This window comes from Mustela erminea, chromosome 12 (genome assembly GCF_009829155.1).
Source record: "Mustela erminea isolate mMusErm1 chromosome 12, mMusErm1.Pri, whole genome shotgun sequence".
Lineage (NCBI taxonomy): Eukaryota > Metazoa > Chordata > Mammalia > Carnivora > Mustelidae > Mustela > Mustela erminea.
The window spans coordinates 14,596,843-14,618,220 of NC_045625.1; the positions used below are offsets into that span (position 1 = coordinate 14,596,843).

At 43.2% G+C, this 21,378-nt stretch overlaps 1 long non-coding RNA gene across 1 annotated transcript; it reads right to left on the reverse strand.

Moving 5' to 3' along the window:
- Positions 1–1,317: 1,317 nt before the first annotated feature.
- On the reverse strand, positions 1,318–2,343 carry LOC116569943. Its single transcript, XR_004277254.1, has 3 exons — positions 2,305–2,343; positions 2,006–2,124; positions 1,318–1,613 (listed from the first exon to the last, which is right to left on the reverse strand). It is a non-coding gene; the product is annotated as an uncharacterized LOC116569943 (long non-coding RNA).
- Between the last annotated feature and the right edge of the window lie 19,035 nt (positions 2,344–21,378).

The following is a 21,378-nucleotide window of genomic DNA, read 5'->3' on the forward strand; positions in this document are numbered from 1 at the left end:
TTAAAAATGGGCAAAAATTTTGAACACGTATTTCAGCAAAGAAGAGATATGGTAACAAAAAAGCACATGAAAAGAAGCTCAACATCATGAGTCACTAAAAAAAATAAAAACTAAAACCATAGTGAGGTATCAGTGAACAATTATTAAAATGGAGAGAAAAACTCACACCTGTTGGTGAGGAGGTGGGGAAACTGGGTCTCTGACACTGTTTATGGGAAATGTAAGGTAGCACAGCCACTTTGGAAAGAATTTTGGCAGTTTCTTTCTTTCTTTTTTTTTTTTTTTTAAAGATTTTACTTTTAAGTAGTCTCCACACCCCTTGTGGACCTTGAATCCAAGATCAAGAGTCCCTCGCTCTACCTACTGAGCCAGCCATGCGACCCTTGGCAGTACAGATGAAAACACATGCTGGCACAAAGGCATGGATGGATGCCTTTGTGAATGGGGATGGATATAGTAGCTTCATTCATAAATCAATAATCAATTGAATAATTATAATCAATAATAAATCATAATTCAATAATCAGTTATTCATAATTGTCCCCGACTGAAAATAATCCAAACATCCATTGACTAGTAAATGCATAGACAACCTGAGATACATCCAGGCAGTAGGACGCTACTCAGAGATAAACAGAGGAAACTTCTAGGGTAGGTGACAACATGACTGAATCTTGAGTGTGATGCTAAGTCAAAAAAGTCAGATGCAAGCAGCTGCATACTGTACGATTCCAATTCCATGACATACTGGAAAAGTCAACATCATGGGAAAAGATACTGGATCACTAGCTGCCTGGCCCTGAGGGAACGTGGGGAGGGAATTAAATGCAGAGGGTCACTAGGGACCTCCTGGGGGTGAAGGGAACATCTGCATCTTGATGGCAACAGTGTTTATATGACTCTATGTTTGTCAAAACTCATCAAACTGTACACCTAAAAAAGTGCATTTGATTGAATGTAAATTTTATTTTCAAAAATCATGAGTAAGAAGAAAAAGAGACACATGGATTGAAACCCAAACAGGTTTATGAGCTTGCGCAAAATCTCTCAGGAAGTTATTTATGCAGATTCGACCTGCACTCAGCATCTTGTCCTAAATATAGTCATCATTTATTGAGATGCTAAGGAGAAAAATAATTGTCCCATCATATAAAGAAAGCAAACTCGTTAGCCATTCTCTCTGAGAAGGAATGACAATGAAAATCCATGAGTGAAGGCATTGCCCATCAGGGTTCCCATCTGCACTGGCAACAGTCTTCCACAGATGTGTGATCTCAGGCAGGGCCAAGCCTTTGTAAGAAGAGCATGTCTATTAAGGACATCGGTAGCCTCAGATTCCATTCTTGAGAGAGTCATGCAACATTCTACTGCTAAGTTGTCTTGTTTCTTCAGAGGAGTCATGGATAGTTCTGGGGATCAGTTTTCCCCCTCTTGGGAAGTCTAAGTGCCTTGAGTTTCTCAGGGACAGACCCAGGGTTTGTTGAAAAATAAAAAGACAGCTAACATTTTTAGGTACTTATCATGTGCTACCCACTGTGCTGACAACTTACACAGGTGATGAGGGCTCACTTCATTTCTTCAACAATCCCATTTTGTGGGTCAAATAGCTAACCCTTTGAGATAGGTGAGAGAGATAAGCACACAGTAAATACCATCACAGGAGATACAACCATGTTCTGACTATTTCAGTCAATGCTCTGGTCTGATTTCTGACTGCCTGTGATTCTTCTCTCTTGAAACTACTTCCCCCATATATGCAGCAGGATGGAAATGCTCTACTGCACAATGCCTAACAGAGGTCAATGTATAAGCATTCCAGCTCCTTTGGCACTTGGAGGGGATAATTCTGTGGTCTATGCTATAAACCAGTATCAAAATTTCCAGAAGGAGTTACTTCCTCAGGTGCCCAGCATTGAAGAGTTGCCTTCTTTTCTCTCATCTTATTTCTCCATTCTCCTACTGGTGTTGGTTTCACCATACAAACTACTTGCCCACTAATCCTTACCTCTTGGTCCTTATCTGGAATAATCAAAATGAAGAGCCACAGTGGCACCTGGACAAATTACTGTTGCAATAACCATGAGAAGTTGTTCTCAGAGGAGGCTCAGAGACCACATGCAGAATCTGAATAAATGAGTCAATGAATGAATGAACAAATGAATAAATGCATACATAAATTAAGTCCTAGAACATCAGAAGAAAGAGGGTTTGTAGAACCTTCTCATGCTGAGGGAAGGCTTTCCGGAAATGGTGAGAATTTAGCTCAGCACTTAAGTTTGAGTGAAAGTTTAGGCATCTCCTTACCTACATAGAGCAACATGTGGCTGGACTGTCGTGGCTGAGGGATGAATGAGCAATGACACTGGTCAGAGAGGGCCCAAAGTGAACAAATTGACTCCACCCTGATGGTTTAATTTTCTTCTATGACATGCACCTCTCTGTAAGCCAGCCCTCTTCCTTCCAGGAAGTGGGAAAAAAAAAAAAAAAAACCAAATGAACAGTATGGCAAGCTCATGCAATGGCATCTGACAGGTGGCTCCAGATCCCGGAGTGTCTCTGAGCTCCCGGACCCAAAATCAAGGCTGAGAGGAGCAACAATATTTAGAAAAAAGTAGTGGCCTGACTCTAGGGACAACTTCTTCATGCTGATTCCAAGGAAATAAGCTGGAGTCATGACACATCAGACATGACTGTGACTGTGATATTTCACATGTGGGTAGTAATACCTATCACGGGGCTGTCAGAGGTAGTAAATGACACAATGTCTGAAAAGCTCATCATAGTGTCTGACACATAACGGATTCCAATTAATGGGACCCCCAATGACCAAAATGTCTTAGTAGCAGAAGATGGATCTTGTCTTCAGTTTCTACGTAATATTCAGCTTTGTTCTTAGAGGAGTGAGTGGTCTCTAACAGCAAAATCAGAAAGTGGAGACCATGATGTCTCCCTCCCCAGGTGAAGATTTTTATGACCTTATGTATGTGGAGTACCAAACCGATGCTTAATAAGTACCATGAAATCTCAGTCTAAATACATATGAGGAGGGGCTAGTCTTAAAGACTAATGGACTGCAGCTTCTCCTGCTTATTATCTCCTCCAGGCTTATTCTACCCATGGGCATAACTCCAGGGGGAGGAAGATTTACCCTGAATCTCATGGTTCCTCACTTGCTTAGGCCTCTGAGACCAAAATTCTGTATAAATATTTTGACTTTTTTTTTTTTTAATAGAGCTCCCTCACTCAACTGAACACACCTCAGTCCCCATGAGCACAATTTGTTCCATGATAGAGGTGAAGGTTATGATGAGAACATTCTCTGGGCTTACATGTGGAATCCAGGTGAAGCTGAAGGAGTGAATCCAACTAGAACCATCGTCAGAAGCCTGCTGTGCCTTCACTTACGTATATCTTCTTTCATTCTTTCCCACCTTGCTGCCTTCCTCCCATAACAGAGTCACAGGATGTCCAAACATAGGAATCATCAAGCTTTACCACCTAACATCTGAAGAATGGAAGGTGTTTATTTGCTCAGTGGCTGAATCAAGTTCCTGTCTTTGAGTTTAGGATGACTTTCTTTTACTGCACCATTTCTTCCTCCCTTCCTCTCTTCCTTCCTCCCTCTCTTCCTTCTTTCCTTCCCTTCTTCCCTCTATCCTTCCATTTACTGCCTAAAAATAAAGAAGTTTTATCATTTCTCTAAAAGGAAGTTACTTCCTGAAAGTGGCCAACAAGGGACAAAGAACGGTCTAATGTTTTAGACCTGGGACTCGATTGTTTCCACTGGCCTTCTGTGCTCTTGGTTTATGAAAAATCAATAGTTTAATATAGAAAAAAATTCCCCTGGCTATCTATGTAGAGCTATATTGCCTTTGTTGCAGGGCTCTGGCTCTGCCTGCCTGCCACGAACTCCTAAGTCAGGTTGTTTGGTGTGGTGTCAGTCCAGCTTTCTACGCCCAGTCACCTGATGTGGGGTGATTATAGTAGTAAAAGCCGTAACAGAACTCAGACACATGTCCGGGGCTGAGCACTTCTGAGAGACATTTCATGTATGATGACCCTCATCTACATAGTTGACACCCAATAAATTCTTAACTGAATTGCTTCAAATGAATAATTGCTGAATCCAAGTAGATAAGATAGATAGCATTATTCTTGTAACAGTAAGAGAAGCAGCTATGTAGCGGTTGTCTACCATATTTCCCACTTCCAATATTACTCTCATCCCCTCGGTAGAATACTCACTTAAGGAAACAATTATTATCCCAATGAAAACATTAAAGCTTAGGGAGTTTATGTGACTTGCTGAGGTCATTGGGGAAAGCACAACTAGATAATAATACCCCTTTCCTCTTGCTAAAGCCCATAGTTTCTCTGCTTGACCTTGGGGTTTCTGGGCATATGGGAAAATACAACCCACCGAGATTTAGTTATGAGCTCTTAAACACCCACATCTTGGACTTAATCTTGCCCCTTGTTCCCTCCCCAACCCCAACTAACTGAAGCCCAAAATAAGCAATGTAGACCTTTGAATGGAGCATGACTGACCTTTAGTTTCCATACGACCTATGATCCATGCTTGGACTCTAGGTGAGGTGGGATAATTGGGTTCTTTCCTTAGAATTTTAAACTTGAGGGACTCAGGGAGTGAACTAGCTGGTAGTGACTTCCCATGATGGGAAGTCTTGCAGGCACACACTGTGGTTGGAAGAGAGCTCATGGGTTATGCTCAAGACACAGCAACACAGGAAGCTTGGGGAATGAGAGAGGAGAGAAAGAACAGAAAGGAGAGTAAGATTGTTGTGCATGTGTAGAAGAGGAAGAGAGAGAGAGGTAGTCTTTTCCTGCTCCATCTCCAGCTCAGTGGTTTGGAGCTAGTGTCCCACCAACTGAGTCGGGGATTAGCAAACACAGCATGCAGGCCAAATCTGGCCAGCTCCTTATTTCTGTAAGTAATTTTACTGGAACATAGCCACACCCTTTCGTTGATGTATTATCTGTAGCTGCTTTCAGGCTACAATAGCAGAATTAAATGGTTGCAGTAACAACCAGATGGCCCACAAAGCCTGAAATATGTATGATCTGGACATTTGCAGAGAGAGTTTGCTGACCTCTGCACTAAGCCTGAGGAATTCCTGGTACATGAGGACTTGTGTTCATAACCAAGGTCATTTGAAAGATTTTTAGCTTTCAGAGACTTTGGATAATTTTACTTTGGGAAACCTTGTGAAATACAGTCACCCTCCACTTTAAATATATTTCCTTAAAACTTACATTAAGATGGAGATGCGGCTGATGTAAATGATACAATGTTACATTTTAGACTAATTTAATTAAGCAATTGATTTTGACTATACACATTGCATTTGTATGAATTTCGAAGGAAAATTCCTCTCCTCAACCCCACCCCAGGGGGGAATCAGACCCTGGCCAATCTCATGAGCCTGAAGCTTTGCCTATGAGCCCTGTGGATACTGTGGCCAGGTTCAAAGCAACGTCAATGTCACTTCTTCCTTTATCCTATTGTTTTCAACAGCTCAACTGAGATATAATTTATGTGCCATAAAATTGACCCATATTAAGTGTGCAATTCAATGAGTCCTCGTAAATTTACGGAGTTAGGCACCCACCACTGGAATCATATTCCCATCTTATTTTTCAGACAGCTTTCTGTCCGATCTTAAGGTTCACTTTTCCTTTCATATTGCTTGTCCCTTTCTGAGCTCTGTTCCCTAAGGGAAAGCCTGTGCTATTCCTGGTAAGCAGCTCACCCTTGTATTTGCTGGACTGTAAGGTTTATGGTTTATCTGCATAATCTCATGACATTTTCATGGGCCTTAAGTGTGGCAGGCCTGGTCATTTCCAGTTCCCAGATCACCATCCAGCTGACAAGTGTTAGCCACATTTCTAGGCAACGTGAGAGGGTCATCAACACAGCTACCTCTTTTGAAGTTTGGGGAAAGATCAGAGATGGGTATAAATAACAAGCAAATGAAAGGAGCAATCTAGACTCTTGAGGAGTATGGCATTGTGATTAAATCTAGGTTAGAACCCTGGCCCTGACTCCCATTTGCTGCAGAGCATGGGCATGCTATTTTGGTTCCTCAGCTATAAAGAAGGATAATCCTAGATGCATGTTTCAGGTGAGAAGTAGACCTGTTAATCCACATAAGACACTTGGAATGGTGCTTGGAGGATGGTCAATTATGATAAATTTGGAAACAACTCTTAGAGATGGATAGACTTCCTCTTAGCAGGCAACTGTCAAGTGAGTTGAGGAAATAGTTGATGAATTTTCTCAAAGTGGGGGCTGGGTTTCAGAGGCAGCAGGAAGATTTCAAGGAGAGGCGGTATGAAGATGGAGGAGGTAACAACATGTCGCCCCTCCCCAGTTGGGAAGAGAGTGGATCTTAAAGTTTTGAGAAGAACAATGGAAAGTTTATAACAACAAGGAAAAAGAAGCAGAGGCAGCACACCTGGCTGTAGGGGCTGTGTTAGAATGATTCCCCAGGCTCTGGGATTTACGGTTTGCTTACCTCTGCCAGGAAATTGAGTGGGTTAAGGAAGTTGTACTTAAAAAACAAAGACAAATCCCCAGCTGTCATCCAAACTGAGGAAGAAACCCAAGACAGAAGTGCGGATGCCATTTAAGCGAAGTGTTTGTAGATGGCCCTATTTGTCAGAGGAGGGAGAAGCCATTCCAGCCAAAGGATTTAGGGAGGCTCCATGGAAAAGTGGGCTTTGGAACTTGGCCTTGGGTCATATGTAGGGTGGTTATATGCAGAAATGAGGGAGAAAGGCATCTCAGAAGATGAAATAGTGGGCATAAAAGAGGAAACTGGGACCTCACAGAGGCAGTAGGAGAAAGAGCAAATTTATTTTAGGTTGGATAATAACATAAATAACCATAAATGTTATATATCATGTTATGTGCCATAAACTTTGTGTTTTCTCATTAATCACGACAGCAATACTGTAAGATAGATACCATTTTCACTATTTTGTAGATAAGGAAATTGAGGTCCAGAGAGATTCAGAAACTTGTTCAAAAGTCACATTGCTGGTATTCCAAAACCTTTCATATTTGTGCCCCAAACCCCAAACCTGTGCTCTCTGTTACTGCATGAGGAGATGCGGTGGGAATTCCGTTTGGACAGGTGTGCTAGGACTGGGCCAAGGACCACTCCAAGCTCAAGGTTGAAGAGTTTGCTCAAGGCAAACACTGTCTTGACAGCTTGGTGAAAGAAACTCAGTGATCTGTGAGCCTGGGGCACATTGACTAACTTCTCTGGATGTATCGTTTCTTCATCTACAAAATGGGGTTCGGAAGAACACTCTTCCTGATTTCATATGAGGATGAAAGGGGTAATTTATGTGAAATTTTCTCATAATTCTGTCTGTGAAAAGTACCACAGAAAGGACAGCTGAAATCATTACATACTTATCCAAGAGCCGCCATAACAATTGACCCCAGATCAGTTGGCTTAAAAACAACAAAAATGAAAGCTTCCATGGTTCTGGAGGTATGAGTCCGTCCAAAATCCAGGTGATAGCATGGCTATGCACCCTTCAGATTTCCCAGGAAAGTATCCTTCCTTGCTTCTCCCCAGCTTCTGGTAGTTACTGACAGTCTATAGTGTTCTTTGGCTTATGGATGCATCACGGCAGTCTCTGCTTTTGTCTCCACGTGATGCCCTGTTCTGTGTCTCTGTTTTCATGGGGCATTCTCTTCTCTGTGTACGTGTCCAAATTCTTCTCTTCTTATAAGGATACCAGTGATTGGTTTTGGTCTCATCTTAACCCACTATGACCTCCTCTTTACCCAATAACATCCACATAGACCCTACTTCCAAATAAGATCTTATCCTGAGATTCTGGGTGGGCATAACACTTGGACCTCGTACAATCATCATCACCATCATCACTACATAAGAAGAGCAAAGTGCCTGGTGAGATTCTGGTGCAGCGTAAATGCTCAGTAGAAGGTAGCCTTAAGTAATAGCAGTAGCTGCAGCAACAATGACAATCATAAATAAGATACTGTTTACATTTAGTATCTTGTTAAGACTGCTCATTCTCTTCTTCCCCAATGCACCTAGCACTCACGGGTACAGTCAGCAAGGGGCTCCATAAATATTGGTGGAACAAACAGCACATCTCAGCTTCTTAGGAAAAGCCCCACCATTTGTCTCCAAGAAATTGACATGAGACGTGGCATGGAGCAGCCGGCGGGGCTGTCACCTGCAAGCAGGAGGTGTGAGTGGATGATGGGCTAGCTCCCTGCTACAGGCGCTGATGGCCGCTCCTAATGAGACAGGGTGAGAAATGAGCTCAGTCTACGGGGCTACAGTTTAATCCTTTCTGAGCCCACAGGGTCCCAGCGTGATGACACCAGCTGTTTTCAGATTCCTTTCTGGAGAAAGCACAAGCTGTTTTTGGTTTCAGGAGGCATGAGGTACCCTCAGGACCCGCCCTAGCCCTCAGCATAGTTTGAAACACCACCAGGCAAGGAGGGAAATGAGGGGGCCTGTATTCTAAGCCAGATGCAGCAGCAGGATCCTAGTGGCTGAGGGCTAGTTCTTCTCTCCCTGTGACCCTCAGTCTTCTCGTCTGGGAAGTGGGTGTGAAACACCCACCACAGTGGGCTGTCTTGAGGATTAAGGAGATAATGGGTCTGAAAAAACTTTACAACCTGGAGAGAAATGTAAGTATGTTATCTGTCCAGCCATTCCACCCTGACAACACTTAGCTTTTCCTCCCTGGCCTCTCCCCACTTTGATGCGGATTTTTCTCCCTTCATCAAATCACATGCTTAGACAAGCCTTTGAGGGCCACCTGGGTGGCTCAGGAGGTTAAGTGTCTGACTCTTGATTTCAGCTCAGGCCATGATCTTGTTGTGTTGGACTCTGTGTTGGGCTCCACTCTGAGCAAGGAATCTCCTTAGGATTCTCTCTCTCCCTCTCCTCTCCCCTGCCCCTCAAATAAAGAAATAAATCTTTGTGGGGCGTGGGAAAAGAAAAGCATTCAAAACTGTTTTGAACTCTGAGTGATGACACCTTCAAGTGCTCCTTTCCAAGGGGTTTCTTCCCAAGAGGGACCAAAATGATAAGTGGGGTGAATTTGTTAGTTCATTCATCCACTTACTCATTCATCTATATGCTTATTCATTTGTTTTTAAAGCCATCATCCATTTCACTACCCTTTATTAGCACCTGCTCTGTGACAGTCATTTCCTAGGTATGGAGATGAATCCAACGAGGAGTCCTCTCATGGCACTCACCAACTCAGGGGCAAGTATGTGAATAGAGATAACCAAGGCAGGGTCATATTTTGTGACCTAGGACAAGTCTTTTCCTCTCTCTGGAGCTCAGTTTTCCATCTATAAAATGAGACAGTTAGACCAATTGTGCTCAGTTCCCTCTCTTAGCCATCAAAGAAACAACTATGCTATTGGGAAGAACACCAAACTGGGAGTCAGGAAATTCCCAGCACAGTCCTACCTCTGCAAACAACCTAGAAAGATTCTAAGTCCTTTCCCCTCTGCGGCCCTCCCTTTCCCAGGGTGTACCTGCTGGGGCAGGGTGACATAATCCCCAGGATCCTTACAGCTTAGAGCCTTTTACTTCATGAGATCACTGAGCTCCTTGTTTGGGGGCCAGTGACACAGCAGTAGCAGCTGAGCAAAGATTCAGAGGAAGACACCAAAGGGATGGCACAGGAACAGAGCTCCTAGAAGTGTCTATCAGTTGTCAGCAGGTGTTTCCCTGGGATGCTCAGCATCCTGCCGGGGCGGATGATCTCTGTCCCCTGCCCTCACAGGCTGAGCACAGAAGTGTCAGAGGCAGAGAACAGACAGCTCCTTTTCCTCACCGAGGCCATCCTGCTACCACATCCTTTATCCTACCCCAGGCAGTGTGCAAGCCATGCTGGTTTTAAGTATTTATGGGAGGAGCAGAAAGAGGCACAACAGCCCTGGACTGCCTAGCTGGAGAGAGTCTTCCCACCTGGTGGCTTCACTGGAGCTTCTTGGAGGATGTCACCTCTAACTTGAGATCCGAAGGATGACAAATAGCTAGACCAACAGTGATGGGGGTGGGTGGGGTAGGAGAGAGAGAGCACGGTGCTCTAGGAATGAAGAGAAGTTCAGTGTGGCTAGAGCATTGCATGCTGAGACCGATGTACCTAGATCTTGGGTCTCAGAAAAAGAAATGACCAGAGCTCCAAGCTCAGCAAAGTACTGTGCTCAGAGTAACTTGAGTCTCTGTTTTGAGGGTCCCCAAGCCCACATTAAAAAAAAAAAAAGTTCTAAATGCCAAGTAAGTCCTTATTTTAGTTCTCTGGTTTGATGGAAGCCTCTCTATGATATTTTCAAGATCTCTGCATATATATGACTTTCTTCCACTCCGAAGCCTTCAGGCACTGAAGACTGAATCTTGATCTCAATCAGACTCCCCTCTGGGTGAACAAAAGAAAAGCTGATTGGATGTGTACATCCAGGGAGGGGGTTCTTTTTTCTTTGTTCCTCTTGCTTTGTGACATCCATTTTTCCCAAGTGCATTTCAAAGAGATGTGATGAGTGGAACCATCGAGAGGAAGAGGCTGAATGGATGGCCAGGGAGATTAGATTAGAAAAAGGACAATCCATGTTACTTTTAAGGTTAATGTGAGCAGACAAAAGAGAGTTCCTCTGGAAAATCAGGTTAACAGTAAGGAGATGGAAGAGGGATGCATGTTAATGGGGACAGGTGGGGAGTTGTAAAGGACACTTAAAGAAGAGGAAGCAGAGGACAGAAGCTGGGAGGATTGAATAGGGGCCCAGGAGGTCCTACAGACTTCCTGGAACGGGAGCTGCTCCTGAAAGGGGTTCATCTTCATGTTGGGGTCTTTCCAGCAGCCACTTTGAGAGGAAATGGAAGGAGCTGTGTCTTTCACCCAGTCCTAGATCAGCCTATATCACTGCTCATGTGGACTATCACTCCTCCCTCTGCTGGGTTTCTCTGTGTCCATCATTATGATGCAGCCAAGGTTATTTTCTTCCCTAGCCTCTCGCTGCCTCATCACCCTTTCTTTATTTCATGCCACCTATCTCTGGTCACCTAATTTATCTGGCTATTTGCTGAGATTTTGCATCCTTCAATGCTTCTGAAGTTCCACCAGTCCCATCTCTCTACTTGGGAGAGATATGTTGAAGATATGCCGAAGTTCTAACTCCCACTACTTGTAAATCTGACCTTATTTAGAAATAGGGTCTTTGCAGATGTAATCAAGTTAAGATGAGACCATACCAGATTAGTGAGTCCTCAATCCAATTGGACAGTGTCCTTATAAAGAGAGAGGAGGCACATTTTACTGGCAAGAAGGCCACGTGACCATGGAAACAGAGATTGCTTGATGTGATATAACTACAAGGTAAGGGACACCAAGAATTGCTGCCAACCACCAGAGACTAGGAAAGATTTTTTTTGCTTATAGCCTTTGGAGGGAGCATGGCCCTGACGATAGCTTGATTTCAGTTCTCCAGCCTCCAGAATTAGGATAGAATAAACTTCTGTTGTTTTAAGCCCCTGGTTTATATCAGCAACCCTAGGAAACTAATAGAGTTGCTTCTCTGTTTTTGTTCTGTTTTGTTTTGTGTTTTAGTGAACAGCTGTCCTGCTGGCCTGTCTCTAATCATCCTGGGGATGAGGGCATCTGATTTCTTTTGTTAAAGTGACCCTGTCCCATCCTGTGATCCTGTATGCCTCGCCAGAGAGTGGCCCCATGACCTGCTAGGTCAGTCTGACACACTTCCTGGAAATCTGAATCTTGTGCAGACTGGCACAGCTAGATCAATGGCTGGGGCTCGCTTCTCTCTTTGGCATTGTTCTGAATGGACGGTCCCTTCGTCCCCTCCCCTAGATCCCTAGAGCAGCCCTTGCTCCTTTTCAAGACCAGAGATCAACCCCATAACCTTCCAGTAATTATTTTTTCATTTTCTTCTTGAACTAGAATTGATTTCTGATGTTAGCAATTCAAGAACTTGATATAGTGCAGGCTCTTCTCCACCCCACTCTCAGGAATCCATGCCTCTACTTCAGTGCTCACGCGGTGATCAAGTATGAGTCTGTAGAGGACATCCTCACCTCCTTTCCCCAGGAGGGAGAACTGGGTTTCTGTGTGTGTCAGTAGTGCTGGCGAATGTAGAGATACTCCCTTAATGAGTATTGAATGGCCAAAGGAAAGGAGCCTCCCTAGGGTCCCCTGTAGAGTTGGGCTTGCTTTGGTGCTCAAAATGATAAATTGATATATTTAATACTGCCTTCCATCACAGCTCCACAGGACATCTCTCACAACACCCCTGAGACTAATACTCATATAGGGAAGGGAGTAAGGCTCTGGGGTGGGGATGCGTGGGAAAATTTAAGAAGTGTTCACTCTCACGACCAGGGTCATGCAAGTGCCATCCTTGAAAGTAACTGCTTCATTAAATTTTGCCCAAATATGCACTTTTCTTAATTAAACTACCTAATATCCCAGTACTTCATTATCAAATCTAAAGTGTCTTGGCCAAAAAAAGAACCCACCCACATTGTTCCATTTCTTTAAGGAAAGGACAGATATGTAATAAGATGTGGTCAGTGCAGTGGAAAACACATGCTAGGCTAAGAGACAGGAGAAATGGGTCTTATTTTTGAGCTTCTCTGTAATAGTTGTGGGATTTCAGTGATATCAGTCTTCTGGGAGTCAATTTCATCATTTAAAATGGGGATGATAATAATACTTACTATTATTATTATATTATTTTGTGAACATTAACTAATACATTTAAAGTAGCTAAACAATGCCTAGCTCAGAGCAAACATATAAACATTAGCTGTTCTTGTCATCATTTGATGGGCAGAATGGTTCGGAATTTATCTCTTTTTAGTCTTTGGAAAGAGGGGGTAATGATGTTTATGCACATAATTGTTATGATCATTGGGTATCTCCAAATTAAAAAAATAGAAAAAGGTGAGAAAGTGAAAAGCATGGATGGTTATCTCCATGCCAACAAGGTTAATCTGTGATGTAAGAGTTTGTGTTCAGCTATCAGGGAATTATTAACTCTGACACATATTTGCTGCCTTACCTTGGGCAAGTCCAGCTAAGTTTCTAAGACTCCATGTAGTCATCTTTAAACTAGAGGTAACAAGAATCCCTACCTTATAGGGTTTTGTGGAATTTAAATGGGATTATAGGGGCAAGAAATTTGCATAGATTCTGACAGCTGGGTAGTGATCAATGAAACATAGCTGGTGTCAACGTTGGTGAGCAGGGGTTAAAATGGCAGTCGTCTGTGACTTTGAAAGGTGATTTATGGGAGCCAGTGGTTATCTTCAGCAGGCAAGGGAAGGATATCAATCGGCGAAAGTAAGCTGTAAGTGAAAATTGAAACTGTCAGATGGTGTGGACTCCCTGCTCAGTCTTTGGCAATTTTTCCTCTCTTTTTTTAATTAAAAGTTTTTGTCTTCTGATGTAGAAGTGGAATGAATCACTACGGACATTGGCATGCTCAAAGCCTACCTGGGGCTAAAGCCTGGGAGTCTTCCTCCTGGGGAATCCAGCATGAGGACCTGCTCCTGGAAGTCACTCAGCACGTCTCCCAGCACCATGGGCAAGATGGCTTTGGATCCTGACCTGTTTAAAACCTAACTTTGGGTTGGATTTTGGCAAGTGATTCTGAAATAAAACTTTTCTTTTTTTATGAAATGGAGGTAATAACACCTACTCTAAAGGATTTTTTGAACATTACATCAGAGAAAGTATTTCTAATACAATGCCTATACATAGAAACTCCTTTCTTCACGCTGGGCACTGATGCCTTGTTCTCTGGAAGCACCTGACTTTTTCAGACCTTTCAACCAGTATTCACCACTTAAGGAAACACTATGGCCCCGTGGTGAAGGGTGCAGACGCTGGAGTCATGCTACTCGGATCTGAGACTCAGTTCTAGCGTCTACTCTGACTTTGACAAGGTGAGTTAACCAGTCTTTTCAGGTTATCTATTCTGGCATCAAAATTGATCTCAAAAGTTAGTTCTTTGTAATGACTATTGTATTCTGATCACAATTTAGTGGATCAAAAATTCAGGACTCACTGGGCAGTTGTTTGTGGATCCATATGGAAGCAACAGGTGGAGGATTCATGTCTAAGAGAGCTTCTTCACCGTATGCCTGGTGTGTCATTGTTGCTCAGCCCACATCTGCCTCCCGTGACATCCAGGCTCCAGGACATCTACCTATGGTTTGGGCTTCTCATGGTGTGACAACTTCATGGTTGTTGGGCCTTTTGCACAGCTTCTCAAAGATTTTAGAGAGAAAGTACTCCATGAAAAGCTTCTCATGACCCAGCATCATGGTCTCCAGACTCCATTTCTTCTGTCTTCTCCTGGTTCAACAAACTATTAAGACAACCTCGATTCAAGGAGAGGAGAATTCAGAATTAATGAAACAAGATGGGATCGGGAGGGAGACAAACCATAAGAGACTCTTAATCTCACAAAACAAACTGAGGGTTGCCAGTGGGAAAGGGATAGGGAGAGGGGGGTTGGGTTATGGACATTAGGGAGGGTATGTGCTATAGTGAGTGCTGTGAAGTATGTAAACCTGACCATTCACAGACTGTACCCCTGGGGCTAATAATATGTTATATGTTAATAATAATAAAAATAAAAATAAAAACCAAAAAAAAAAAAAAAAGAAGAGAGAGAGGAGAATTCAACTCCATTTCTCAAGTGAAGGAGCAACAAAGAAGGTACTAAACCAACATTATTTAGCACAGTAGCTGACATATAATAATCACTCAATAAAAAGTGATCTGTTATGAATTATTTACCTTTTCTCCAGCCATCCCTTCTTCCTCATGGCTGCTACCTTCATCCCCACCACTTATTCCCAGGGCACACACACAAATCAGAGTTCTGCCCGTGTTGTTATGAAAGGATGGGGGAATAATGACATAGTTCTGGACATATGATTACGGGTTATGCTATGATTTGGACCTAGACAGTGGTGGTGGTGCAGGAAATGGGAAAAGTGGATAAATTCTGGGGTTACTGGAAAATTATATTAAGAGCTTATTGATTGATTGATTGATTGAATATTTGATGGAATGTGTGTTTAAGAAGAAAAGATGAGTCGGGACGATGCCCAGGTAGTTGACTATGGTAACTGGTTGGGTGGTGGCATGTTTCATCAGCATAGGAAACACAACATTTAGGTTCTGTTGGCTACTGCTTCTTTTTGTTATACCCTTCCTCCCCATATCTGGACAGCAGGCAGACATGCTAGGAATTTAAACATTGTTCTTTCAGTAACTGGGAGAACCTGAAGCTGGTTGATCAGACGAATGACGTGAAACAAGTTGTTCCTTAGGCAGAGTTTGTGGTTTACAGTGACGCAAGACCGATGACTCTATCTTGTATCAGTTTTGGTCTGTTCATATTTAATGCTCTTCATGGCATTAATGGGGCCTCATCTTTTGCATAGATAAAACACAATTTTCTGGTAGAAAGTTTCAACTGTAAAAGAGAGTGAGAAAAACAACACTTTCCAACTTAATGAGAACATAGACTGCCCAGATTCCCAGGGAGAGGGTGTCTGTCAATCTGATTATTATTATTCAGAGGTCCCATCCCTTTGTATCTCCATCAGCCTAGGGTGACATCCCAAATGAAGTCTGTCTATCACATTGTCTTGTATCCTCCCTCCAGCGTGGTCCTCCTTTATGATCTTTGGCTAAACTCATTGCTCATAGCTCCACGCAGGCAGCTCTGGACTTCTCCAAATGCCCTCTGGCCAGGGAGGGCTCTTCTGTGATATTTGATCTGCCAGCTGGTGTCAAACAGGCTTGGTTTTTCCTCAGAGTAAATGCACTGCAGAGAAACTATAAAAAACACATATCGTGATGACATGAATCCAGATACAACATGATAGGCAATTTCCCCCTTCTCCTTAGTAGCCTTACTCTAGTTTTTTTTTAAACTTTGTAATAACATGATCCCACATTTTATGCAACAGAAGATTTGGACTCTGTTTGGTGCATTATAATGGAGCAACAATAAAAACCGCAATGAAACTGTTAACAATTATGGTAACAACAGCAGCCAACTTTAGAGTGTGTTTATTACATGCCAGGCCTTGTGCTAAACGTTTTATGTATGCTTATCTCATTTAATCACCATTAGAATCCTTAGTGATGGGCAATTTTTGTGTCCATACTACACATAAGATTTAGATCAAATAATTTGCCCAAATGGCTAATATGGAGTGAAGCCGAACTTCAGCTCCAGGTCTTTCTGATTTGGTTCGCCTGGTGCGTTAAGCATATTCACATGATACTGGATATTCACATCGGACTGCCCCGGAAGGTTTTTGGATGCGTTGGGTTTGACCTGAGCTTTGTCTTGATGAAGGACTTGCAGTCTAGACCGGTTTACTTTACTGAGTGCGTTACAGGGCCCTGACATCCTGCTGGATGGGAAATGATAGAAACACATTAGGCAATCAAAATGTAAACGTTTTCACTTAAAGAGCAAATTGTGGAACACGTAGGGGACTCCAGATCCATCACATTGGAATTCAGCAGCCAGGGTAAAAGATCCAGGTATGGTAATAAGTTCAGACCAAGAGAATGTCTGTGGAGTGGTGATTTAATTAAAGATAGAGGGCTAGGTTTCATACCCCCACTGCTACTGACACAGGCAAGTGGCCAGGGCTCTGGAGGACAGGTGACAATCAGTGCCATCCGCTAGGGCTCCGGGGGAGATTTGCAGAGACTTCTTGTTGGAACTCTTTTTTGACTAATATCTTAGAACCCATTCATGCATTTATTATGGCATCTACACCAGGCAGGAAATGTTAAAGAGTGATGAGGACCAGGCGTGCAAGCACTAGGCAATGGGACAACCAGAGAGCACACGCTCCTTACAGAACGGCAACCTCCACTTAACTCTAGCCCATAGTGGTATATGGTTATTTCATCTATCAGGGTGTTCTAGAAGAAACCCGAAGCCCAAAATGAAGTCATATGCTCCCATGACAGCAAACAGAAGCCAATTATAATGTCAAACCTGTCCCAAGAATGTGACCTTTCAACAGCCAATCCACAATTTCCAGATCAGCACTAGTGAGGTCATGAGCAACGACCGACCGACAAAAACCTTGTCATTCCCTCACCCCCAAAAGAAAGATGCTCTGGACAGAAACAATCCCCATCCCCCTCCCTTTTTGTCCTTTTGCTAATAATTTCCTTGACCCACCCACGTGTCTCTAAAAACCTTCCCTATGTACAACTCTTCAGAGCATCTTTCTACTTGCTGTATGTAATGCTGCCTGATTCGTGAATCGCTTAATGAAGCCAATTAGATCTTCACATTTTCTCGGTTGAATTTTGTGTTGAATTACAAAGGTAAGCTGGGCATCAGAATGCCTGTGTGAAATACGCAGACCTGTAAATACTAGGCAAAATAAAGAAGAAAGTCCTTCTGGTCCACATCTGTTGGGCAAATAAATCCCATGTTTCTGGTTGGAAATACAAAATTTATTCAAATGTCACTTGCTCTAGGAAGCCTCTGTGTTACTTTCTAGGGCTGCCATAACAAAGTACTACCATCTGGGTGGCTAGAAACAACAGACATTTTTCCTGTCATCATTTTGGAGGCTAAAATTTGAAATCAAAGTATCAGTAAGGCCATATCCCCTCTGAAACCTGCAAAGGAATCCTCCCTCCCCTCTGCCTAGCTTCCTGAGGTTTTACTGGCAATCAGTGGTGGGGAGCTGGGGGCAGGGGGTAAGGAGGGAAGGAAATTTCCAACCCTCTAATCCCTTGGTAGTTTCCACAGATAATCAGCCCCAATCCCTAGGTGCTTTCCAGATGTCACTCATTAACATAACAAAAGATGCTCTTACTGCTCTCATCCCTTAAGAAATTCCAAGGGGCTCTGTTTCCCAGACCAAATATATATTTTTTGTTATAAATCACAATATTCCAAATATCTGGGGAGAAGGGTTTCTGGAAGGCATCAGAGAAGAGTTATTTATGCTGGAGGGTGCGGTCAGAAAGGATGAATAGAATTTCTTAGGTGGGAAGGGGAGTTGGGGATAGAGCACATTCTGGGCCCAAGCAAAGCCCCAGCAGGAGTTTATAAGAATGCTAAGAAGTTGGGGAGACTCTCCAGGCAAAGACAAGGCACAAGTCAAGCCACGGCCAGAGGGCAGAGTGCTTGAGAAGAAGTGACTGGCAGTGATGGGGGCATGTCAGGAGGAAGGGTGAGAAACGAGACTAGAAAATCAGGTAGGGCCATCAATGGAAGGACCTTGAATCCCAGGGTAAGGACTGTGAATCAGGGTAGTGGCCCTGGGATGGGGAAAAAAAAAGTATCCTTTTGAGGTTTTCTCATGTTCTCAGGTAGAATAAATAAGAGGCAAAATTTGGTCCACAGAGTCATGTGGACAGGTGTACAAGAGAGGACCTCTTTTACTCTTCTTATAACTGAAAGTAATTTCTTTTTTTTTTTTTTTTAAGATTTTATTTATGTGACAGACAGAGATCACAAGTAGGCAGAGAGGCAGACAGAGAGAGAGGAGGAAGCAGGCTCCCTTCTGAGCAGAGAGCCTGATGCAGGACTCGATTCCAGGACCCTGGGATCATGACCTGAGCTGAAGGCAGAGGCTTAACTCACTGAGCCACCCAGGTGCCCCAACTGAAAGTAATTTCTGTTTTAAGCCACTGTTCTACTGCATGGTGATCATTTCTTTACCAGAGATGTGGGTAAATTCTCCCTTCTGGGAAGCTGGGTCTAAGTCCTGTGGGACGTACAGGGCATAGTCATGCTGAGTGTGGACTCTGTCAAGATCCGTTCTTCTCCTCTTCTGGCCCTGGCAGCTTACCAGGAAGCTGCTGAATCCTGCCATCTTCTGCACCACAAATCTCTCCACATGGACCATCTTTTCATACCACAGTCTGTGCCGCAACCCACGATGCACTGTCTTATCTTTGGGCAATTCTAGAAACATCTCTCAGCCCTGCCTGCCCAGACCCTGGGCTCTTAGAAGCTTCAGATGCCCTAGACCTATGCTGGATTTCTCTTAATTTCTTGGTCACCCTCGGGCAGAAAGAACCAAGGGCACCTTCCTCAAACACGTCAATAATGTCCAACATGCTTAATTTGTTTCACTTTTTACCTTTCCTCTTCAGTTTGAATAATCATTCTTGATCTCAACATCATCAGTGAGGGGGGATTCTCTTTGTAAATCTAATTCAGAGATTCTTAATATGGAGGCTAATAGAATTTTAAAGGTCCATGAACTTAGGCGGGGGAAAAATGCAACCTTTACTTTTATTAACTTCTGACTAAAATGTGTCATTTCCTTCCCTTACGAATCTAAGCAACAAATCAGATTGGTTTTAACAGTATCTGTGGCTTGTAAAATACAGAAATAATAGATATTTTCATAACCACATTACAGTAATTACAGATATCCTGAAGTATTATTGACATATTTTATATATATATATATATATATATATCTCCTTCCAAATTATAGTAGTCATTATAGTATCTTGTTAATATTTCAACAAAGAAGCACATATATTACTCTATTATAAAATTTTAAACTTTAAATAAGTGTATTTATGTATAATTGGCTTCCTCTATGTATTTAACTATTTCATTTTTCAGGAAGAATTATTAATTTAAAAAAAAAAAACACCTTTGGGGTTCCTGGGTGGCTCAGTCTGTTAAGCGTCCCACTCTTGATTTCAGCTCAGGGTCATGATCCCTGGGTCCTGAGATGGAGCCCCACATCAAGGGGTCTGCTTCTCTCTCTCTCCCTCTGCCCCTCCCTGAACACACACACTTACTACCCCCCCACCCACATAAGTAAGTAAATAAATCTTAAAAAAACCAAAAAACCCACAACTTTGAAATGGTGAAAAATGAGCGCTATAGTCTCCTATAGAATGTGAAACAATCTCTAATGCTCCCTCTGGTTACTTGATTGTGCAGTAGTCTTCACCTTTCATTGCCTTTAAGCTATTTTATAACTCTACAAATTGAGCAAACGGACCAGTGGAAATAACTCTTGTCTGGAGAGGTGAAATGTGTCCTGTAGAGGTATAGAAGCTCCATCTCTGAACTTTCCCAAGCACCCAGCTGCAAGCAAGCTTTGCATGCACTAATACATTCATGTCAGCATCTCTGATCGCCTATATATATGTCTGGTTTTGGATTTGCCCTTTGAACTGGTTTTTAACACCTTCCAGATTCTTTGATTCACTAGTGCATTAAACCAATACTCGGGAAATCCGTTCATTTTGCAGTTGTGTAAGAGTTACGATTTTGTGTTGTAAAATTATTTGCAATATGGCTTATGCATGGAAAGAACTATTCTCAGGTGCTGTTAGCAAGAGGGGATGGTCAGGGGAGCCAGAAATAGCAAGGGAACGATTGTTTTCATCTGACAGAAAAGGAAGGGTCTAGAGTGATGTTAAGGGCTTTGTCTAAAGTCACTCTAGAATCCCAATCATCATTTTCCACAAGACTATATTCCACAGAAAGGGGCATGGAGGGGGTCACTGTCCACTTTGCACTGAAGGCAGAACCCAGGAGAGGCTGGGTACAGGCAGAGCATCCTCAGGCACGCAGCTCTGTATGCTGAGCAGCCATTTGGTTCCTCACTGTAGCTGTCGTTTTTCTCAGTAGGACCACGGTGGGGAAGTGTCAAGCTGGTTCCCCATTGTACACATCAATGTAGCTGTGTTGTTGCTGGTATATCTTTTTTTTTTTTTTTTTTATCACAAGTCTGGGCCTTCTGGTAATAGACAAAACATGAGCCTCTGCTCGCTTGCTTTCCCCTGTGCGTGTCATCGGTGTAATCAGGGAACAGGTGGGTGCAGGCGATTAATAGGGAGGGAGGGGACTGAAGGAGAGGGGATCTACTCAAGGGGAGGGGGGAAGCAGGAGTTAATTTGACCCTGAAGCTTAGAGGCACTGTCTCCTCTAGCAAGGCTGCCACCACAGTTATCGGTGGGAACAGCCTTTCTCTGGGCTCTCAGTCTCATTTCCAGTCTGGGCATGCTTGAGAAGCCATTACCATATTTATAGAGCTACCTGGCCCCACGGCACACGCATGAGAGGGTTAGAAAGACCTATCTATTTTTCCAGCTGTGCTGCTATCCTTGGCGGCAAGGCTGGAGGGGGAGAAGGGAGGGCCCGGTCCCAGTATTAGGACAGACGAGAATTAGCCTGCGGAGGCTGGCCAGAGAGGAGGGACCCGCTGGCCTCCTGCTTGTCTCTCCCAAGGGGTCAAGCTGAGCCAGGGTGGCTAGTGTTGATCTCTCAAGGCTGTAATAACGAGC